We start from the raw sequence: 22988 nt of genomic DNA, 5'->3' as shown, positions 1-22988 counted from the left end.
GATTTAGTAACATCTCGGCGACTCAAATGAATGATCAGAAACTTTTCCCATGCGGAGGAGCATCGTACTCTCAGTCAGAAAATTAGTTTTTTTTTCAAATTGTCCAATAGAAATGCGAAGGTTTTTTAAATTTGTTTCTTATGAAGAAAAAAGTCATGCTATGAATGGAAATTGGAAATTGTAAGACCATGGTCCGTTGTTGTTGCTTGAGGGTATGGCAACATAGCGCAGACCAGAAAAAAAACCAAAATACGGCTTGTATATCTTAACAAGGATTACAATTATAGTTTTCAGTAAATTTAATTTTAATGTCGTTTCTGCGATCCACAGAGGAGATATAGGAGGCGATTTGACGCTCATGATATTACACGATTTGACGCTCATGAAGTGAATGATTTACCACTACTAAAATTGCCGAAATGTTAAGAGTTGAACTACTCATATCTTGGTATTTTTCTTTGTCAAAAAACAGTTTTAATTTCCAAAAGCCTCGAAAGATCAATTAGCAGATGTGTATTTATTTATTGTCAGATAAGATAAGGATTTTGTATTCTATTATTTTCTGTTTTTGTCATGTAAATATCATATAAAATGACCAAAATTTATTTTTAGTCTTTGTTTTAGCTTGGTATTCTTTTTAAAAATTGTAATCAAGGCAAGCTATTCAAAGAAGAAAAAGAAGAGCTGCTTCTGTTGTATGCCAAATTGACAAAAAACAACCATCCTAGATGACTTCATTTTTTCACCTGCAATCAGGAAAACTCCAGGAAACAAAACAAAACCCAGAACTTTTTGGGAAAAAAGCAAGTTTGAGAAAAATTGGGAAAAAAGCAAAATGAATTACCAAACACAAGCATTTAACATATTTATAATCAAATCAACGTTTAAAGCAAGAAAAAGCTCAAGTACACCGTGTAAACCAGAACCGATTAATTTTCGTTTTCTATATTGCACTCAGCTGAATTGCGAGATATCACACCTTTGCTCTACCCCATTGACCAAGCTGGCAGCACAGTTTGTCTTTGAGGCCAACCAAGGAACACTCGTTTTGCAGTTGCTTAAGATTGTTTTGCAGTTTCTCGTTTTGCAGTTGCACTTTCAATTGCCTATTTTATTTCGTTATACTTTTTTGAAAATGAATTTACCGCAACATTGTACTTTTGCTTCGTTCCTTTTAAGTGTAGTTTTAGCTCCCTAGGACAGAAACTAACAAACTAGGTCAAAACTGCGACTGGATACGACATCTACAACAACTGCAATGGTTTGTCAACGGTCAGCTAGTTTGTCAAAGATCAGCTACGACAAACTAGCCATGCCCAACAAAACCAATCTCCCCCAGAGAAATCTTCTAGAGCGCCTCTTCAGACGAGTACAAAAAGCCATCAATGACATCAATGCGGGCTACATCATAGCTGACTCAGAAACCGAGATGATAAAGTTCTGGGCAATTCGGAAGGCACCAGTATGTACCTTCTAGACCACCCGACTGAGCACGCCAATCCGGAGGATCTCATCAACAGCTTAACTGATATACAAGACGAACCCGACGACATCATGGATGATTTTGGACAGATGCTACAGTAAATACAGCAGACACAAATCCACAACAGCAAAACACTGATGCCACCACAGTTCAAGTCCCCCACACATCTGATTCAGTGCAACAACAGTCAACACTAGATCAGGATTTTAGCCAGACGTCAACATTATCCAGCAGCCGCCATCAGCCCGGATCATCAGCACAGCAAACAGTAGAGGACCATGACTCTTCAGATAGCCGAGATACTCAGCAGCAAGTCTCCCAGACAGGTTTGGAAAGAAACAGATAAAGGCTCCATCAAACAGAACATGACACCACCAACGCCAGCTTCTTCATTCCAGCAGCGGTTCATTCCAGCAGCAGACTCTCAGACATCAGGTAACGGACAGTCGCGAACGACGAGCGAGCTACAGTTTCATGACTAGATCCGCTAAAGTAAAAAAAAGAGCCTTCCGACGGAAATTCCATGAACTGAAATGTGGTTCGGACTCTTCGAAGCAACAATACACAATTAACTCATCTCGGACGCCGAAAAGATGACCCATCTGCAGACTTTAACGACTGGCAAAGCAACTCAAGCAATTTCTGGTTATTCATGCAATAGCACTATGTACAACGCTGCCCTCCAAAAACGACAACGACGACATGGACAACCCGACATCATAATCAATGACTTTGCCAACAGACTTCAGAACTTCAAGCAATCATCAACTCATCGCAGGGATTCGTACATGGAATTCTTTACATTCATCAGTAACATGGTTGAAACGTCTCGGACGCTTGCGTTTAAAGACGATTTGAACTCTACAGTATACGTACAATTTGCCGTCAGCAAATTGCAACGCCGTCAGCAGCTTCAGCGGACACAGTAGATCACCGCCCAGAACATCGACCAGTCTAATCTCATCGCCTTTTACGACTGGGTAAGACCATCGGATCTCGACCATCAACCAACCAGCCTTCACAGTAGACTTCTCGAAATTGGAGTGCGAAAGCCCGACCCCATGTCCTTTCGACGGACGGACTCACCACCCAGCATACTGCAGCAGGTATCAGAATTCATCTTTGGAAGAGAAGAAGAAACTCGTTTTAGAAAAGAAACTTTGTTACAATTGCCTTGGACACCATTTAGTTAAAGATTGACCATCAAAGCACACATGCAGCACGTGCAATCAGCATCATCACACTACACGACGAACAACGAATACAAGCAACACCAAAGTTTAATCCAAGCCAGCGACCGAATCGACCCAACCATCTTGCCAGCCAAAAGAAGATATCAAGGATCAATCAACAACTCACTGCTGCCACTTTTATCAGTAAAATTAATGTATACGCCTTTCTTGATGCGGGAAATAAAAACAGCTACATATCGCAACCGACAGCAGCATATCTTCAACTGGAGGAAACTAACCATCAGGAACGACTTCTCGTAGGAGGTTTCTTCAACTCGCAAATGATGGAGGCTAATACAGTGGATATAACACTTCATTCATTTGGAAATAACACTTTAGCGTTTGAACTAAATAATGTTCTAGTCGAAGAGCGCATCAACCTAAATGCAGCGGTGCCCAAAAAGTGTTGAACGACATCTGCAGCCAATACGACCACTTAAAGATATATGTTTTCCAGACTTTAACAACAACAACAACAACAACAATGCCCTTGTGATTGGAACGGACAATATTGACATCATCAGCCCAAAAACTATCATCAAAGGAAATCGAAATGTTTCTCGAGCAGCACTTACAACCCGAGAAAGAACAATAGCAGGACCGAACAATGACATTGGACAATTCTCAAGCCATCTAGCAACAGCCACCCCAAAACAGATATCAACGGAACACACACAAATCTCGGATCTTCTCACTTCATTCTGGCGAATGGAAACCTACTCAACGATCTCGGCAAGCAATGGAAACCTACTCAAATCTATTTGACAACGATCTCAGCAAGCACTACAGAAGGAAATTAGAGTCAGATGAAAAACCTTCGACAGGATGGATTTTACCTGAACATGGTGTAATCAACCCAAACAAGCCAGGAAAACTTCGCCGTGTTTCCGAAGCCCAATCCAAATTTAAAGAAAGTTGCCTAAATGGTATGCTTCTCACTGGACATGACTTGCTCTGCAATCTACTTGGAGTAATTACCAGGCTTCGCGAACCAAAGCAATCCATCACTTCCGACATTGAAAGGATGTACATGCAGGTTTCTGTTAAAGCCGAAGATAGAAAATTCATTCGTTTCCTCTGGGAGCGAAAAAACCCGATTTTTTAGTACACTCGATTCGTCTCTGGAGCCAAACGTTCTCCTAATTGTGCAATTTACGCATTAAGAACTTGCGCAGACGACAATTCCGAAAGCTATCCCAACATCAAAAAATTTGTCTACGAGAGCTACAATATGGACGACTTCTTCGAAACCACCGACGACATCGACACGGCAGAAGACCTTCGACACGTACTACAACAAGGAAGCTTCAACTTGACGAAGTGAAGTACTACGAATCATAGAATTGTGCAAACAACAACAGAAGAATATAGATTCATCATAGTAGACGAAATCAAGGACACCAAAACAATAACTAAATTGAAACTACAAGCCGCTGTTTTTGGTGCATATGTAGACCGACAGCACAGCAGCGCTTCAATGGATACAGAGATCCTCAACTTTTTCTGGCTCATGTAGTTGCAGAAACGTTGGAAAGCACCCAAACGAGTCAATGGAAACATTGCCCAGAACCCAGCAGACAACACAACCCGAAGAATACTCCTATCGGAATTCATTAACAAGTCAAGATGGTTCACCGTATCAAAATTTATATATGAACCAGAATGCAACTGGCCAAAGCTACAATTAAACGACGCCAATACGAATACACTGCTACTCAGCGATCGAAATGGACACATGGATGAAATAGCTCTTCAAGATTTCACCGAAAAGACGTGATGCATGCCGCCAGGATTTTTCAAGATAACAAAAACTCCGGCAACAAAAACCCGACCAACAAACTGTCTAGCAACAACATAATTGCCGAAAAGAATTTTATCTTCAAGCAGACACAACGAGACAGCTTCAACCAAGAGGTCAAATTGACACGAAAGAAATCAATCAACTCTTCTAGCAGACTTCGGCATCTGTCATCATTTCTCGACAAAGACAGACTCTTGCAAGCTTGTGGACGCCTCGAAATATCTCAATTGAACTATTGCAAAAAACACCCGATTATCCCTGATGGAAGCCACCCAGCAGTTCACCTTTTTATACGATAAACTCACGAAGACAACCAGCATGCGCCAAGACTGCTTTTAAATTACATTCTTCAAAACAAAAGTTGGATTTCTGTGTTTGCGCACACATTGACAAGATCATAAAGAGTGTTACGACTGCCGAGGACAACAAGCAGCCGGAACTTGCGCCCCTACCTGCCTTCAGATTTCCGGAAGATAAACCCTTTCCGTTTCAACAAACAGGATTAGATCTTTCCGGAACGTTCGCTTCGAAAACTGCAGGAAACTACAACAAACGCTACGGCGTTATAATGACTTGTCTATCTAGACGAGCCGTACAACTTGAGAGATGTGCCAGCAACAGTCAAGTGACGCCTTCATCGATATCTTCGCACGCAGAGGAAAACCAGCCAAAAAATTGTTTCTGACAACAGCACAACTTTCACCGCAGCCGAAAAAGAACTCAGCAGTCACTTCGACGCCGATGTTAAACGATTCTACTCCAACCATCAGATTGAATAGACCTTCAACCCTGCCTATACTCCTCATTTCGGAGGTGTATGGGAACGACTCATAAGATCAGTCAAAGACTCGTTCTAAAACATCATAGGAAGCCAGATTCTAAGAGACGACATACTCAACACCATTCTTTCCGAAGTTGATGGACGCAAGACCCATCACTACAATTTCATCACCGCCCGATGATGTTGAAGCCCTCGCCGCAACTAATTTTCCTTTTGGGAGAGCAAATGCCAGCATGTCACCTTTACAAACCCAACAGCCCTCAACACTCAAACGACAAGGACAAATTTCGCCCAACAACTCGCAACCCATCTTTGGAAATGCTTGATGAAGGAATTTATCACGACACTACTGCCACGACAACGATGGACGAAGAAGATGCCGCCTATCGAAATAGGAGAAATTGTTTGGATTCTTCAGGAAATGACGCCACGAGCACTCTGGCAATTGGACGGATCGCAGGAAACGAAGCAACCGACGATGACTAGACCCGCGTTTACACCGTCAAAAAAGAGACAGACTTGTGTATTACCAGATCTTAGACTAGCACCTGTTAGTCCGGACTACTGCAATCAACCAGCAGACAAAAAGTCACGACAATGAGAGTCTCATCATAAACCAGCCTTGAGCCGACCTCCAGAGACGATAACTTCAATCGACATTTACGCGACCGTTAAGCCAGCGTTTTATATTTTCTAAACAGGAACTAACTCAAACCTTTTTTCTTAATTTATTTTGCAACTGCTGAGTGTTATATGCCAATTTGACATTGACAACCATCTTAGATGACTTCAATTTTTCACATGCAATCAGGAAAACTCAATCGGTAAAGAAATTGAAAACCAGATCTCAGTAAATACAAAATTGGGAAAAATGCAAAACTGAATTACCAAATCAACGTTTAAAGCATGTAAAAGCTCATGTACACCGTGTAAACTAGAAACGGTTACATTTCAGTTTTCTATAGCTTCCAAACATGGAAAAACAACTTTTAAAAACTACAGTTGAAACCTCACGTCTGACAACAGTCACCCCACTGCACAAAAGTTTTTTGCATAAAGGCAGCTTTTAGTGAGGATCAAATCAGGTATCCTTTGAAGTACAGTTGAGATTCGACCCACCATCATAAATTGTTCAACCATTTTGATTGCTATTTAGATATTATAACTTTAGTTTATGATGCAACATGCTTCTCTGTATCTGATACAACGTGATTTTCGTTAAATTTATAGTTAGGATGAGTAATGTGATGTTTAAGATGCGTATCAATTTTAGTTTATACTTCAAATAAAATGATCAAAAAAGAGCTTTCGTTTCCTTAATTACAAAGTTCATGAAAACTACTTGGTTTGTAAATTGCTTGCAACGAAAAAAACTTTCAGGTACCTTTTGCAGTGTTTTGAGGTATTTTTTGAAGTGCTGCCCATAATTTGACTGCTTATGAATCCTCTACTCGACGTGCTTAATTTTTGGTCAAATCATGAATCGAGCACCTCAGTTTTCGAAATTTAAAATAGCTACATTATTCGTGAGACTCAAAATGTGCGCCTGCTTCACAGTTGAACCGATATAATAAGATATTATTGAAACTATACTGAGAAGCAAAGGTGGTATGCTTGAGATATGGTATCCTTGATTTAATTGATTTGATAATCAACAATATTTCTTTTCATAAATCGCAAATATCAATGTTTGTTTGATAATTATTTGCAATGCGGGTAATGCCTCAAAGTAATTTGCAGTTTTCATGAAGTTATTCCATGATGCCAATAAATTTTATTCTAACAAAGTATTTTTTGTTTTTGACCAAAACATGTCATAAATAATTCTCGACGGTAAACTGTAAAATTGAAACCTTTATTCCGAATGGATCTTCGTTGTTACTTAAATTTGATTTTATTATTTCCCGAAAACAATTCTTCGACAGTTTTTCCTGAAGATAGCGGAAAAGAAAACATTTTATCAGAAATTGCTGCGAAGAAGCAAAAATTTTTAATCGTGGATGGTTTCAACGCGCCACATGAGAGACCATTTTTTGCCGTTCTCACTTTTAGACATAGTCCAAACTATTGTGGAGCTGCAATTATTGATAAATTTTGGATAATAACTGCTGCACATTGTGTTTTTGCAGCTAACGGTAAGTTCTTGCGCTCGTTTGAGTTTGATTCTTAGGTTTGTAGGTAGGTGGGAGTGAGTGTGCTCGATGTTTTTTCCTCCAGACAATTTTCGTGTTTTACGTAACATATTTTGACATTTATTTTCATGAAGATGTTGATGATTCAAATCCAGTATTCAGAAAAATCTTTAATTGTGTTTGCCTTTGACAATTTTTTGGGGGATGGAAAATTACCAATATGGGCAATGTTCATCTTTTGCATAAAAATTAAAAAGAATTCTCGTTTTAAGCCGAAGCTCTGAATGCTTGGCTAATTTTCCAGGGAATAGACTAAGATTCATTTGAAAACCCGCGCATACACGATAGGTAAAGTACAAAGTGATATCTTTTGCATGTAGCAAAGTGTTCAATAGGTCAAATACCAAGCATCAATTCAACTTGGAACAGTTTATAAGAGGAATTAAATAAATTGCATGTTACCCTTCTGAAAAACTATGTGCGTTATTTTTCGCAAATTGGCCCTGCTGTTAATCCCCATTCCCATTGATCCTGAAATCCCCTTTTTTTAACAAAAAAAATCACGAGGTAAATAGTCTTTTGAGCTCAGAAAAAACCAGCTTTTGGATAAAACAAAAAATTTTGTCAAAAACTGACGCTAAAAAGTCAAAGTTTGTCTGGATAAAAGTAACCATGATCACAAACAAATCTTAAAAAAACGGAAATAAAAGTATCTGAACGTTTTTGCGGCTTTTTATTTTTTATTTTTGTTTCAGCCAGCGATATCGCAGTCGAAGTTGGCGGTTTTTTGTTCGAATCGCTATACAATCAACACTACTATGTGGCAAAAAAGTTTATTCCCAACAGGTAGTTTTGCCGTTATTTCTTGTTTTATTCAGCTGAAAAGAAAATGAAAAAGAAAAAAACTAAAACGGAATTAGCAATTTTCTATCAAAGTTGCATAAAACTCATCTGTTTTAGATTTTTTTCATGAGTCGTCATATTTGAATATATGCGAAGACTTAAAATGGTTGTGTATCAGCACAGTCAAATAGACGGATAGCCGAAATTTATTTTTATCGCTGTATACTCAAAAATTACGCTACATTTTGTGACCAAAGTGACAAAACCTTACTGGCCCAATATAACACTATCGTCAAATTAAAAAGTTGTTCCTTGCCAATGCCGTTATCTCGAACAATTTTTTGTAGTTTTTCATGGTGATTCTCTGCAAAATTTCTGCTGAATAACTTTCTATTATACGGCATCAACGTTTTTGGCTACCCAAATTTTCGACTTCAAAAGTGCCATCAAAAGTTTTGCATTGACTCAGTTGAAAAATTTTCTCTAAAAATTTGACCCTTGGAACTAACATACATAGCATAAACTTTTTACATGTGTTTAAATATTCTACAGATAAGTTTTCCATTTGCTAATTTTCAAGCTCAAACATACTTGCTTGGCAGCAGGCAGATAACCTAGCAAACAGACCAGCCTCTAATCAAAAAACACTTCCATCACTTGGCGAGTAATTTTTGTCATGAAAACAATTTACTCACCGTACAAAATTAGTTCATGATTTTTCTAGTTTTGCCGGCTTGAAAAAATGAAAAAATTTTTATTGAATTTTTCATAGTCATACATGGTAACGATTTTCATTTGAAGTCTGTTTTATAATAATAAGTGTTAAAAAGAAGTTAGATTTAAAAAAAAAACAAATTTGTTCCAGGTTCCAAAAGCAACTTGAGTACAGAAATGACATTGCACTGTTGAAATTAACGACTGAAATACCGGACAGACAACGTATTTTACCAATCTGCCCCAGTTTTCTTCCCCCTTTCGGAGTTTTTCCTCATCTCTTGGGTTCTTGCGGAAAAGGGACAAATTCCAGGACCCATTACTACAGGCCATTAGCTCTACAAGAAGCCCTTTTTTACGAAAGTCCTTTCGAGTCAAATACGCTGCCAGTTCAGTTTCGATTGTGTCGAGGAGATCAAGTTTGCGTTGAAAGCGTGACACCAAGCCCGGCTCTTTTCCATTATTTGCTTTCTTTTTTTTAAAAATCAAACAACCACTTTTAATCCCAGGAGCTTAATAGCTTCACTCAGATTAAGATAAATATTCTCATTTCATGTAAGGTTTTTCGAAATTATGGAGCAGCTCATTGAATTTATCAGTAAACATCTAATTTATAAAGTGATTTAGAGCAGGGGTGGATCTAGGATTTTCTTGAGGGGGGGGGGATTTTCAAAAATTTTGTTGACCTTTTTTAGGCACTTTTTTTAAAAATTTTGACCAAAAAATTGCGTTTTTTCGGCGCGCGCTCTCCTTAAAAATTAGTATATATTTGACTGACGAACCCAAAAAAAATTTCCGAAGGCGCCTTTAAAATTTTTTTTTGGGTTTGTCAGCCAAAAATGTATATCCCAAAATAGTACAAAAGGGGACCCTTTGGGTCGGCAGGGGATCAAATCCACCCCTGATTTAGAGAGAGAATGATAACTTAGCTGTTGTCTGGAATTTCCAGCCTATCAAAATAGAGGATTATATATGCGCTTAGAAATTTTTTCCTGAAAAGAAATTTAGGGAGGATGGAATTAACTTAGTCTAGTAACGGGGTGTGATGTTGATTGATCCCTTCTGGTTGGTTTCCTTGAATGATATAGGTTTTCCGTATAACTGAGCCTTAAATGTGACAGTTTCTAGTAACCATGTTTGTCTGAACTCTATCAACATGACAATATCCCAATCTGTTTCGGTTAAACTTTTTTTGGTTACTACTTTTAAAAGGAGTTTCTTTGCATAAAACAACCACCTCCATTTCCGCGATGTGAACTTTGAGGTTACCCTGCACTGATGAAAAGGTATAACCTCAAATTTGCCGATAATGCTTAGATGGGTTGATAAAATCCCAAACATAAAAGTTTTCTGTGAACGGAAGAAAATCTAGAAGTTAAATGAGTCCATTGGTTTGTATCAAAGTAGCTAATGCATCAGAACGAAAATAATACGCAGAAAGCGATCATATGAGTCATCAAAAATTGGGGCATGAAATAATTCATCGATCAATATCATCTGTTTCTTAACCCAACCTTGGCTACCAAATTCACTTTGAAGAAAACCTGAAACTATTAGAAAACCTTCAAATATATAAGCTCTTGATCCCCCGACTGTAATAAAAGGAGTTATTTTAACCATACAGATTGATTTTCCAGTTTTTTTTTCTATGAAAAAGAGCTTAGAAGAAGCCAATATTTGTCTTTTTGACGATGGCAACCCTCTCTATATATTTGAATGCGGTACTTTTACTGCGCGATGTTTGTATGGCGTGGCAAGTTATTCAAGAAGTCGCAACGATACGCCAGGTCAATTTTGCAATGACGGAAGCTTCTTTGCAAGTGTGACTCGGCATTATTATTGGATAACTCTGACAATGGCACTGAATTAATTTGAAAATTAACTGAACAGAATTCAAGCTGTTTTGATTTGACTATTCAACATTTAAAAAAAACAAAAATGAAAACTCGATCAGGAGCTTTGTAATACAGTTCATAATTTTCGAGAAATCTTTTTGTCATTTGGTCCAGCTGTCTTGAGAAGAATCCCCGTTTTCTTGGTGAATAAATTTTAGCAATATGTCACTCAAGTGTAATGTTCAATTATATGTATGGAATCGTTCGCGTAGATTCCCGTAGATTCATCGTGGATTCTCGTAGATTCATCGTAATAGAGACAGGGAAAAACATATCAAAATCACATTTTGGTTGTCCTAGCCTTTCAATGAGATTTATCCTGAAAACTTATTCAAAGCAGTTTTCAAATTGATGATTGTCCTTTACAATTATGCAATTAAAATAGTCCATATTTTGATCGTGTTAGCATACCATAACGATGCCATAATTAAATTCAAAACCGAGTACGATCCCATAATTGAATTCAAAACCGAGTACGATGCCATTATTGAATTCAAAACCGAGTACAAAAGTTTGCTCACAATCGCTTTCCACAGGCACATGATATACATGTACTAGAGGCTCTGGTAGCTAGAATGCAGAAACAAGTGATAAATGCGCAAAATTGGATACAATTTTTTGCTTAATGAAATCCAGTGACAAAAGATAAACCAGGGGCGGATCTAGGGTTTTCAAGAGGGGGGGGGGGGGCGAATTTTGAAAAAAGTTAGCAAATTTTGTCGACCTTTTTTTTTTTAGACCAAATTGATTTTCTGAGCTCTCCTAAATCACTATAAAGACCCCATTTTGACCAAATCTTCTGCGCCACAGGCAAATTTTAAAAAACAGGCCAAAAAAAACGAAAAGTGTTGTTAGGCAATTTTTGGAAAATTTTGACCAAAAAATTGCGGTTTTTCGGCGCGCGCTGCCCTCTCAAAATTAGTATATATTGGCGCCAAAGGCGCCTTTGGAAAGTTTTTAGGGCCCGTCACCAAAAGTCGATATCTCAAAAAAGTACAAAGGGGGGACCCTTTGGGTCGGCAGGGGGTCAAATTCCTGGGGGGGGGGGGGGGGGGAGGGAGAGCGTGCCCCCCTCCCCTAAATTCGCCCCTGAGATAAAAGTTAAAAATTTTTCGCTCAATTTCTCGATCTAATTTTTTCTAAAATTCGATGCCCGGCTTTTTTTCTTCATTTGTTAAGGGAAATTGTCTGAAAACTCTCATAATAATTTCTCACGGCTTCTTGATTATTTTTCTTGAAGTACACCTTGATACTCGAACTCATCTCAAATTATCCTCTTCAATAACAAATGTGCAATCAGCACAAAAACCTGGCTGAGTTTATATTTTATGGCATATAATTTACAAATATTATTTTCAAATTCGCCGCCGATGAATCGAAGCCGCAACATGAATCGAAGGTTTTTTTTATTTTGGTGTTGTAGTTATGGTAGAAAAGGCAAAAAAGTCACAAGATTTTGTTTCCTTCGCAGATCCGTTAGATGGTTAAAATTTAGCACATTCGTTGATATTGACAATTTGATCTAAGCTACTTTTCAATTCAATTTTTCTGCACTAAACATTACTGAAACTTTTGAAGCATGAAAACTGAAAAAATTGTATGAATTCTAATTGAAAGTTTTTCTTTTAGTCAAACATTGAAACACATCGAACAAGTCAAATATTTTTAAGCTATCAAATTGAAGAGCATAAAATGTATTTTGCATAAATTTATCAGCTACCAATTTTCGAGTCAAAAATTTTGTAATTTAACGGTAGCAGCCCACTCCACATTCAGAAAAAATTGTAAATATTATCGGGCTTATGTTTGGCTACGAAAAATTGAAGTTTGAACTTCTCATAACAACCTATGAACGATGGGCAGAGTTAGTCAAGAATTCTAATTGTGAACCTATGATTATGGGGTTATGCTCGACCGAAACCAATCTGTTGCAAGATAAAACATGATTTCAATCATTCGTATTGAGTTGCCAAATTTCATTTTATTGAGTTGAATTTAGTTTATAAAACTCCAAATTGATTCGAATACAATTTCTAATCCTATTTGTGAAAGACGGATGTTATAGAGAAAAGTGCTGTTTTTCTGGTTTCAACCTTCGAAACCACTTGTTCGGAAAGAACTCCCCTCTGAAACATCATTCAGTTAGCCCCCACTCGAAAAACACCAATAGTAGTCGATGCATTCTGTAGGTAAACAACAGCAGAGCCATCTATTGTGTGGGAAAAAAGGAAAGGTACTAGATATGATCAAAATGAGACTTATTCGAAGTTTTAAAAAACAAGAGAGGATGATCATTAAAGATGGTCGAGGTATGCTGAGAATGAATTGGACATTTACAAGGGTAATTGCCACAAAAGATACAAGAAAAGGCAAAGTCAAAATTTTCGAACTCTCCTGCGGGGAGGTGGATGCGAAAACAACAGGAGTCAAGAGGTAAAATATAAAGCGGATATACGAATAAATACGAAGTAATGATATCGAATCCGGACTCAGTAGAATGGACGGCAGAAGAAGACTCTTATATCCCTATTTTGCCCTTTTAGCAGGAGTGTCCATTTGATACCCTAGCGATCAAAGCTTGCTTGAAATATAGCTAAAAACCGCGACTCGGGAAATGACGGAAGCGTACAAAGTCAGGATAAATGAGATTGTTCGATCACAATAGCATGATGCGCTTTTTTTAAATATCAAATCGAAGAAGTTCACAGCCATCCACCAGACTGAGCGTAGGGCTTCTCTTTATTTGCAGGCACACGCAATGAATAAAATAAAATGGTCGCAAGAGGTTGGTCTTACTACAAAATTAGATGCATGCCTTGATCAGTTGTTTGTGCCGTCATATGTGGGTTGTTCTGAAGCCTGAAAAATGAACTAAGTTAGCACTCAACTCAAAATTGCATATAAAAGGGGGAAATGAGTCAACAAGAGCGCGGTGTATACATTTCCTCTCCGCAATATCCGGCTCAAGAGGCTCGGTGATCTCAAGGCTGGTACCGCGAAACTTTGCATGTGACGGCAGCAGCGTTAACAAAAAGAAAAAAGCAATGGTCTGTTTCCCTTTTGAAACTATGATCCGGAGGTTCAATTGACGCAACATCGGCGACGAAGCTAGACGGTATCTCCAAATACTTATCGACATAGCAAGAGGGTCCTTTTACCCGGATTGTTTTGATGATTTCCTCATTGGAATTTAAACAGCCAATACTTAGTCCTTAGAAAGCTGGGCCCACAAATCCAGCTGAAATTCTCGTTCACCGGTGTCATTTTGCTTATCAGCGCACAGGGTATGGTACCACTTGTTAGGGATGTTAGATCGGAGTGTTTCGCCGACGCGGTATCCGACGAAGACAAGCATTTTAATACTTGAGTTAAGCCATGGCAGTAGGGTGGTGCTATCTGTCCACATAAAGTTATCAGTCACTTCAACTGTGATTGCTTCAACATTTCATTTTTCAACCGTGTGACAAATAGAGCAGCTTGAAGCTCTAACTAACGTGTAGACAACGCTGTCTAAATTGCGCTTTGTCTTGTTTTTTGCGCACGCAAAAATCTAACAGCGCTGAAAACATCCTGCGAACTACCACCGAACAAGTGAAGCTCAAATAAATCCACGGCTTTGGTGAATAATTAATAGTAATTGTCTGTTGACCCAATTCACGTGAGCCGGCATTTCACGTGAGCTGGAAACTTGGCGAGTGTACCGATAGACTACCACTTCCGCTATGGAAAACGAAGAGCCGAAACACATCCTACAACCGAGGAGACGGCGTACTTGTGCCCTCAGAAGCGCATTAGTAGAAACATCATGTTTAAGAATTGGTGTATACCCACCGAAAGGGATTGGTTAAAGAATGGTACGTTAAATATAGCAGACCCGTTAAGGACTCCGCGCACCTTACCCGATTGATTTGGGCTTAACTCTCTGTGGCGCGTAAGAGGACGGTGGCGACATGGCCTTTCTTGATGTCCTACCTCTTTAAATCTCCTTATCTTTCTCGCAGCTGTCGGTCTTAACTTAATTTTTGCTCCAAACTTTTAAATTGAGGAGTTGATGAAAATCTTGATCAGCATTATGATCAGCCCAAAATCTTAGATCATCCCAAAGTTTTTCGTCCTTGTGGAATATTTTAATTTGAAGATGGATAAGGCGCGTTGTTTTCCTGTGGATAATTTTTCGATTTAACTTATAGCTCCAAACGATTCAATTTATAAAGGGACTTTATGTGTTCAGATGAAAAAGAATCTTTAACAACAAACGGACCACTTCAACCTACGCTATAGGTCGGCGGATGGAAAGTTGTGAGTCAGTTTTCCCTCTACGAGAAACTGTTGGATGAATATCTTGGTTGTAAATCTGTCCTAAGATAATTTCTACATCTTCATTGTTGTACCGTAAGGGCTATGTTTAGCTAATTATAGAAACTTAATTTGCAACTCATTGAAATTGGTAAAAATTGTACCAGGATGAAATTCATTATTCACATGAACCTGTATAGTGAAACATATATCGAGGTTATTCGGTTCAGATGGAACATTTAGTTTTGTTTCGATTTTCGATATCAGTTATAGCATTGAAATTGATTTTTCATAAGTTGACTTATCATGTTCAAGTAGCTAGTGAAAGATGCGAATGCCCAAAGTTGTATAATTGCTCCTGTACAAAAAACCAACGTCTGGAAGCTGGTGTCATCGAAGATACACCCAGTGTTGCAATTCACAAGAACCCTTTCAAAAACTTCTTCTTTTTGCGTCTGTCACGGTCGAATGAGTGAAGACATGTTAAACATTCTTTGATTTAGAATAATTGGGTTTATTTTGCGTTTTTCCTTTTCGTGGAAAAGTTCTCTCAGCAACCTGAAAATGGACGTTGTGCGTGCTCTTTTCGTCTTGTTTTGAGCATTTTTTTTCCTTTGTGCAAAATCGGAAGCTATGGTTCCCTTTAGGACGTGTAACTCAAAAATTTTGCTTAGCGAAATTTTTTGCTCAATGATGTGGCAATATTTTTAACGCAGCGCACGACCAAAATTCGTGCTTTTTATAAGTAGCATGCAAGCGAAAACTTATGCTTGTTTTGGTAAAGCTACTGCTCTTAAGATTTGATGCGAACACGTTTATGGTTTTTGTTTCAACACTTCCTCGCTGCGTAGTTTTGAAAACAATAGAGCCTAACATTCTGAGACATTCCAATGTCTCCTTCGACCAACTTTTGAAAATTAAAAACGTGGTACACTGCCAATTATGGCAGGCGGTATGCCTTGTTCAATTTTCTTACAAATTAAGTGGAAGCTTGCTGACAGCTTATTTTAGTAGAGTCACGCTTTGAAACTTGTTGTAGTTTGATCAAAATTAAAGACTATCCAGTTTTGAAACAGCGGTAGAGAAACGGATGGCATTCTATTGATTCTGAGGGGACAAAATTTAGCCAAATTTTTACTCAAATGAGCCTCATTGACAGTAAGAGTCTGATCAATTTTTTTATCTTCGGGATAGCAATTGAATTGTTGCTTAACATTAAACTCTCTTACATAGATATTCGGCGATAGCCGTTTTTGGTTTTCCAGTTACGACAGTCATCAGATAAAATAACATTCGCCATCACATTGAAGTGCCGAAACAGTGGTTGAATTAAATTGTCCGAAGGATTTGTGCCAGTTCAATTTGTGAGAAGGATCCGTGAAAATGAATTAATTTCCATTCTGGGAGACGATCTTGCGGTTAGTTAATATTAACTTATCTAGTTGGCATCCTGATGAGGTGCCGATGCCGACGCAGGTGTTTGCGAGACCGAATTGCCCAACACATTCCCAAAGGCATGCTCTTAGCAGCGCAGGTTGGCGCACAGAAAAGCTGCTGATTTCGCGCATGGTAGTTTTGTGAAAGCGCTGGTGAAAGATGATGGGTTATCGGATGGTTTCAAAAGAGCTTCGTCCTTGTGTGCGTTGTTGGAAAACTATTCATCAGACTCTGCACTTTTGTGTTACCATTATTCAGTCCAAAATTCGGAAGGAAATCAGCTTGAGAACAAGTGGAAGATAGTTGGTAACTAAAGCTTGCATGCAGTGCTAGGCAAGGTCGCATGGTCGCAAATGCATCATTATTATGTAAAGACAAATTTGATTTGGGTTAAGTTTGCCGATATGATAGATGGATACTATGATGTGAACCAGGATCACGAGATGCTCATTGCCCAGCAGTGATTTTATGACCGGAGTTTGCATGAACCTCAGGAATTGGCGGCTGCCCACTGGCGGCTGATTTTTTTGTTCAAAGTTAACTCTTCAATAGAAACGATCCAGGAACTAGTACGATGTTTTTCTTTGTTATCGTCAAATTGAAAATTGATTTTTGTTAAACGTCTGCAATCCAGTTTTTTCACATAACTCAGATAGGTCATCCTTCCTTTGCAATCTTTCGGTCTCGACTTCAACGGAACGGTAGGAAACGGAACGAAAGAAAAGCGTGAAAAAATCTAAATCAAAACTTAGTAGCAATGGGCTTGGATGCAATTGAATGCTCCACAAACCCAAATTTCAGATCACCACTTTGGTCCCATTTCGATTTGCATGGTAAAACCAATTCCGTTTAAAAGTTTTATCGTGCCTGAAATTGTAACTGTTTTTGGTAGGGCACCATTCGAAAGCAATATCAGGAAGCAATATGATTGACCGAGAGAAATTGAATAAGAAAAGAACGGAATAATTTTGCAAAAACATTTTGGTCAATATTTCACCCTGGATGCGCTGCCATGTTTCAATTTTCGGACCAAGTTAACATCCTCCCCCTAAACACGTTTGGGGGGGGGGGGGGGGGGGGGAGGATGTTAACTTGGTTCTAAGTTGGGAATTTTCAGCCAATCAGAATCGAGCATTTTACATGCAGCGCTTAGCAAATTTAGTTTATATTGAACGCTGTAGTGTGGAGGATCTTATCTTGTTCTATTTGGAAGGGGGGGGGGTATTAACATCAAGTTAACATCCTCCCCCCCAAATACGTTTAGGGGGAGGATGTTAACTTGGTTCTAACTGGGAGTTTTCAGCCACTCAGAATTGAGCGCAGTGGTTAGTAAATTTAGTTTATATTGAACATAGGGTGGAGGACATAAGATCCTCCTCCCGATAGGGTGGAGGATCTTAACTTGGTCTATTAGGGGGAGGAGGATGTTAACTTGATTCCAATTTTCTACAAAATCAACGTTTAGCCTCGTTTTGATAAAACTGAAGCCCATCAGTTCAAAACTTCATTTAGAGCTAAATCTGCTTGAAAAACATCCAGCGCAACAAAGACGAAAATTGATCGCGAATTGATGGTAACATTATCAAATCTGCTAGAAATAGTTATATGAAAAGTCTTAGGCTACATTTCTCCCTGAAAATAATTTAGACGCAGAAACAGTAAGCATGATTCAAGACATCCAAAACGAGCTGGATTAACAAACGTTCAGAGGGGTTATGCCTGTATTATTAGTCTGTGTTCAAATGTGTTCAAAGCCGAAATGGCTAAAGCCAAAAATGATCCTGAAAGAAAAACTGTTATCTTTTGTCGTCGGAAACCATTAGCAAAAAGTATAAAATGACCCTAACAAATTGGGGGATAATTCCGGGATTGCTTAATGGAGGGAAACAACAATTGGTGCAATAGGTCGGGTCCACAATTCCAGCTGCATCGAAAAGATCTCCAACAAAAGGATCGGGTTGATTTGTATGGACGATAATGCCTCGCATTAATGCCTTTGATATGAGACTACTGTTTAGATTTATGCCATGACACTATCCAATCTAACTGGGGACGACCTCAACTTCAGATATAAACTTGACGATCAGACAATAAGATTTTGCAAACTCGGCACAAAATAGGTTTAAAAAAATAAATCTTTTGAACCTCTATCAAAATCAAGTTTAAATGGTTCAAGAGGACGGATCTAGTCGTATCAAAAACTTGTTACTACAAAATCAAGAGCGCAAAGAAAAAGCTTGAATGATTTTCAACGGAAAAATTTCAGACGAAAGTGGAAAAGAGTACTTACTGGTCAACTGTGACTAATTCTGATAAAATGATACTTTGTCATAACTAACACTACTTTATACAATTAAAAGAAAAATAGGATAAACATGAATTAATCTGAAAAACAAAACATTAAAAAGTGAGAGAGCATTCTCTCCGCAGGAGAAAATGGAAGTGTTAAGGTCAAACATGAAGGACCGGTTAAATTAATTAGACTAAGCTTGAGCTAATTAGACTAAATATAAAAGTGGAATCACATCACTGCTCAAAGCAGGAAAAATTTGAATTGCGAATTAAATAAAACTAACTAACTGCTCCTTTTCATCCCTTTGAGAGAGAAGAAAATTGAAATTAAGCACCGTGTTTGTGCATTAAACTTTATGGAAGGCTTACTAAGCAAAATTAAATTGTGCGGTTAAGCATATCAACTCCACGTTGGAATTAAAAATAAACTGATATCCGAAGAATGAAACTATAAAGGCTAACATTCAAGTTCTGCATTAAGTGTTGGATGAAATTAAGTACCTATGTTGTATTGTGTAATTGAAATTGAGCACTTTAAAAGTAGGTGTGACGGTTAATTTTACGAATATCCAGACGGTAAGTTGAATAAAGGTCACTTACCGCAGGAATGACAACATTTAAAGTTTTGAATTTACTGCCCAAAATGCAGTGTTATATAAGTTAGCGATAAATACGGGTTTGATGGGGTTAGCAGTTTGATTACAAAGAATAGCAAAAAATACAGGGGTAGTTTAAAAATGAGTTTCGAATTAACAGTTCTTGTAACTGCTGATAAAGTGTTACAAATCCGCATTAAACTGTTCACTGTCCAAGTCAGTATTCCCATTATGATTGTCGATGGCAATTCTTAGAGATTCATCGGTCGAAAAAGAAGAGTGAATGCTAGAAAGTGTTGAATCTGAAAGTATTGTCAGATCATCCGAAGGAGTTTAATGTCGCGATGGTGGTTGTGGTTCGTTGTAGCTGTTATCCAAAACGATTGGATTGGAGATGGAACCAGATGTTTCTTCTACTTGATCTGTAACATCTATGAAGTACATTTTAACGAGAAATTTCGGTGGGCCCAAGTTTCGGTTTGACTCAGGTAAGAACGGTTCGTTGCCGGAATTATGAGATGTCTGATGATTAGAGGGAGCCTCGTCTGAAGAGTCAATTATCTCGCAGATGGATAAGTAAACGAAAGGCTCATCAAAATGCGTTGAACTTGTCCTATCCGGCGGGTTAGTCTAAGGTTTGATGCTAGTTAGGGTATCGACTTCGGCTGCTGGTAGTGTGTCATCTCGTTTAGCGGGAATGATGCTAATTGGGCATTCTGGTGTTAGAGTATCGTCTTTTGAGATGGCATCTTAAATCTCAAATTTTATGTTATCATTGGTTGTACCGAGGTTTGGAAGTGATCTCATCGTGTTTTGGATCATTAAGGCCATCGGAAATAATTCGATCCCTGACCATATCCTTACAGGGATAATCTCCAGCTATCCATTCCCAATCGCTATGGTCGGAAGTATCCGAAGGAATAAATACAGATTCGTCTGAAGCAAAGTAACCTGGATTAAGAGTCGACTTCTCAACGCGGGACAGAAGGCTGTCTTCTGGAAGGGTTCATTGATTATTTTCAAACCCTCGTTGTTGTATTATTGTCCGAAGTAGCCAACTCGATTTGTTACCTGGTCTTCGGTCCCTGTTTTCCAGACGTGTTAGTCCTCCTTCGATTTGCACGCCTCGTACCTACTTCAACATCTGGGTAAGGGCAAATAGGAAGGATATGTTTTCTCTAAGGGATCGGATTTGAGAAGATTTCGATTTCGGTTAAGCAATGTCTGATTTTCTGATAACTTTTTAGTTGAGTATTTTTACCGGAGATCTGAAAGCATTTACAGTTTTTTGGACGAACTTTTGGTTAAAGGGGTTTCCGTTGAGGCTCTCGATCGATTTCGGAAGTATTTTACCTTTGAATGGTCTTTAGAGAGGCGTTCTTGAGAGGGTTTTGAAGGAGATTGGTGATCCAATGCATATCATTTCTCAATTGGTGATTTGTTAATCCTAGGGATGACGGTATCTTTTTATCCATCCTCCAATCTGTCGTCAGCATTCCAGTCTCGGGCTCTTTCTTTGCACATAATCGATTTCCCCTTGTCTTAAATTCTATTGTAGAGTTTACAAGACGCGTGTTGATTCCAAATATTACTTGGTTTCCTATTGAAATGTATTTCGAGTGGAGATAATTTGATTTTTGAGTGATAAAAAATTGAAGGTTCAGAATTAATTTTGAGATAGCGTCTTGTAATGTATAGTTTTGAAATTCTTGAGCTACTTCCAAAAAATTGATTATTACGGAGTGTACAAGTTTTCAACTAATCCGCTGGAGCGATGATATCCTCCTGTACAAAATGTTTACTTAGAAAAAATCGAGTCACGAAGTAATTTAAATTTCTAACTAGCAAAACAGGATGCGTGATCTAAGCGAATCGAGTAAAGTATGCTGCGTAGGAATATATAATCTTTAAGAAATTCAATAAATGTTTTTGTCGATGTGGATATGGTGATTTTTGCTGATGGAAATTTTGAAAAAAGATCGATGCATAATAAAATATGTTTGTTTGTGCCACAGTGAGAATCCAAAGAACCAGCGAAGCCAGAGTTCAGTTAATCGTTGTGTTCGAATAAAGGTGAAATTGTGAAAATGGAATTACATTTTTTAAAATTTTACCCGTCTTTGTGCATTCTGAAAAATTTATGCCAAGGAAATAATTTTTTCTGTTTAAATGAGGCCACCAGGTTTGTTGGGCTAGATACTTTATTCCGAGCTGAACGAGGTGTGCTTCATAGAGGATCTTCATCTTGGCATTTCTCAGGGGAAAAGGAATCAGTAGTTTACCATCCATGTGAAATTATCTGTCGGATTCTTGAAATCACGTACAAAATGGTGGAAATATGTAGAATTCGATTTAATCGTCTGAACTTTCTTCTGAAGTGCTTTCACGATAAAGCTCAACATTTGGCCATCTTCAGTTAAGAGAGCAACTATTTTGGCACTAAATAAAGTATTCAAATCCTAAGAACGTTCAGGCAACTTCAAAACTTCACAGTACTTTTTTTTTTAATTTTTCGTGTTCTGATAACAATGGAATTCTAAAAGAACTTGGATTAATTACAATTTTTTCCATATTTACAGTATGTGCAGTTTTTCAATCTAAAGCGGAGTTAATTATGCTACAATTAGAAAATCATAGAATTCAGAATTTGAAAAGAACGTTTAAGGAAATAATGTTAGAATAAACCAAAGGAATGCATTTTGAGGTACAAAAATCAGTTCGATCATATTTCGAGTTGCAGACAGGAAGAGTCGATTTAATAAATTTTAGAACCGATGCTAATAGGTAATTACGTAATCTTGCTTAAACGGAATTTTTTCCAAATTTGAACCAATAGCAGAGCATGATTTTTTTGTTTATCCAAAGGATAAAATGCTTTCCTGATTTTGTCTATGTTTGAGGCTTTTACAGATGGAATTCTGGAAATTAAATCGGTGAATCCCATATCTTTTCCTGTCAGGTGCTTAATTGTAAAAGTAAAAGGTGATAACCGATCATGTCGTCTTGTTAGTCTGCTGTGAGATGTTTTATTCCCGTGGTTTGTTGAAAGGGCGGAAAGTAGGGCTCTAGTAATTATCTGTAATTATTTCGAAGTCTGATCCATGAAGATAGTTTTTATAATGTTCTACTGCCTAAACTACTCCCAAAATTTCTATTTCATTAGTGGAACATTTGCGTTCATTTGGATTTGAAAACCGAGAGGCAAAGGAAACCGTTTTTCAATCGTTCCCGTGGAGTTGTTCTAGGGATGCTCCTAATCCGTTATGCGATGCGTCGGTTTTATTCTGGTGTTACGTTTTACGTCAAAATGTGTATTTTCTGTCAAATTGATAATTTCTTATTTGATTTTCTCGAAAACTTTTGTATGGTCAAGATTCCAATGGAAAATAATTTTCATGTTTAGCAAAGGATAGAGCGGACTTCCCAAAAATGCTAATATTGGCACGAAATTATTATATTGATTTACGGACCCAAAAAGTGATCATA

Source organism: Symsagittifera roscoffensis, chromosome 10, assembly GCF_963678635.1.
Source record: "Symsagittifera roscoffensis chromosome 10, txSymRosc1.1, whole genome shotgun sequence".
Taxonomy (NCBI): Eukaryota; Metazoa; Xenacoelomorpha; order Acoela; family Convolutidae; genus Symsagittifera; species Symsagittifera roscoffensis.
This window is presented reverse-complemented; position numbering follows the sequence as displayed.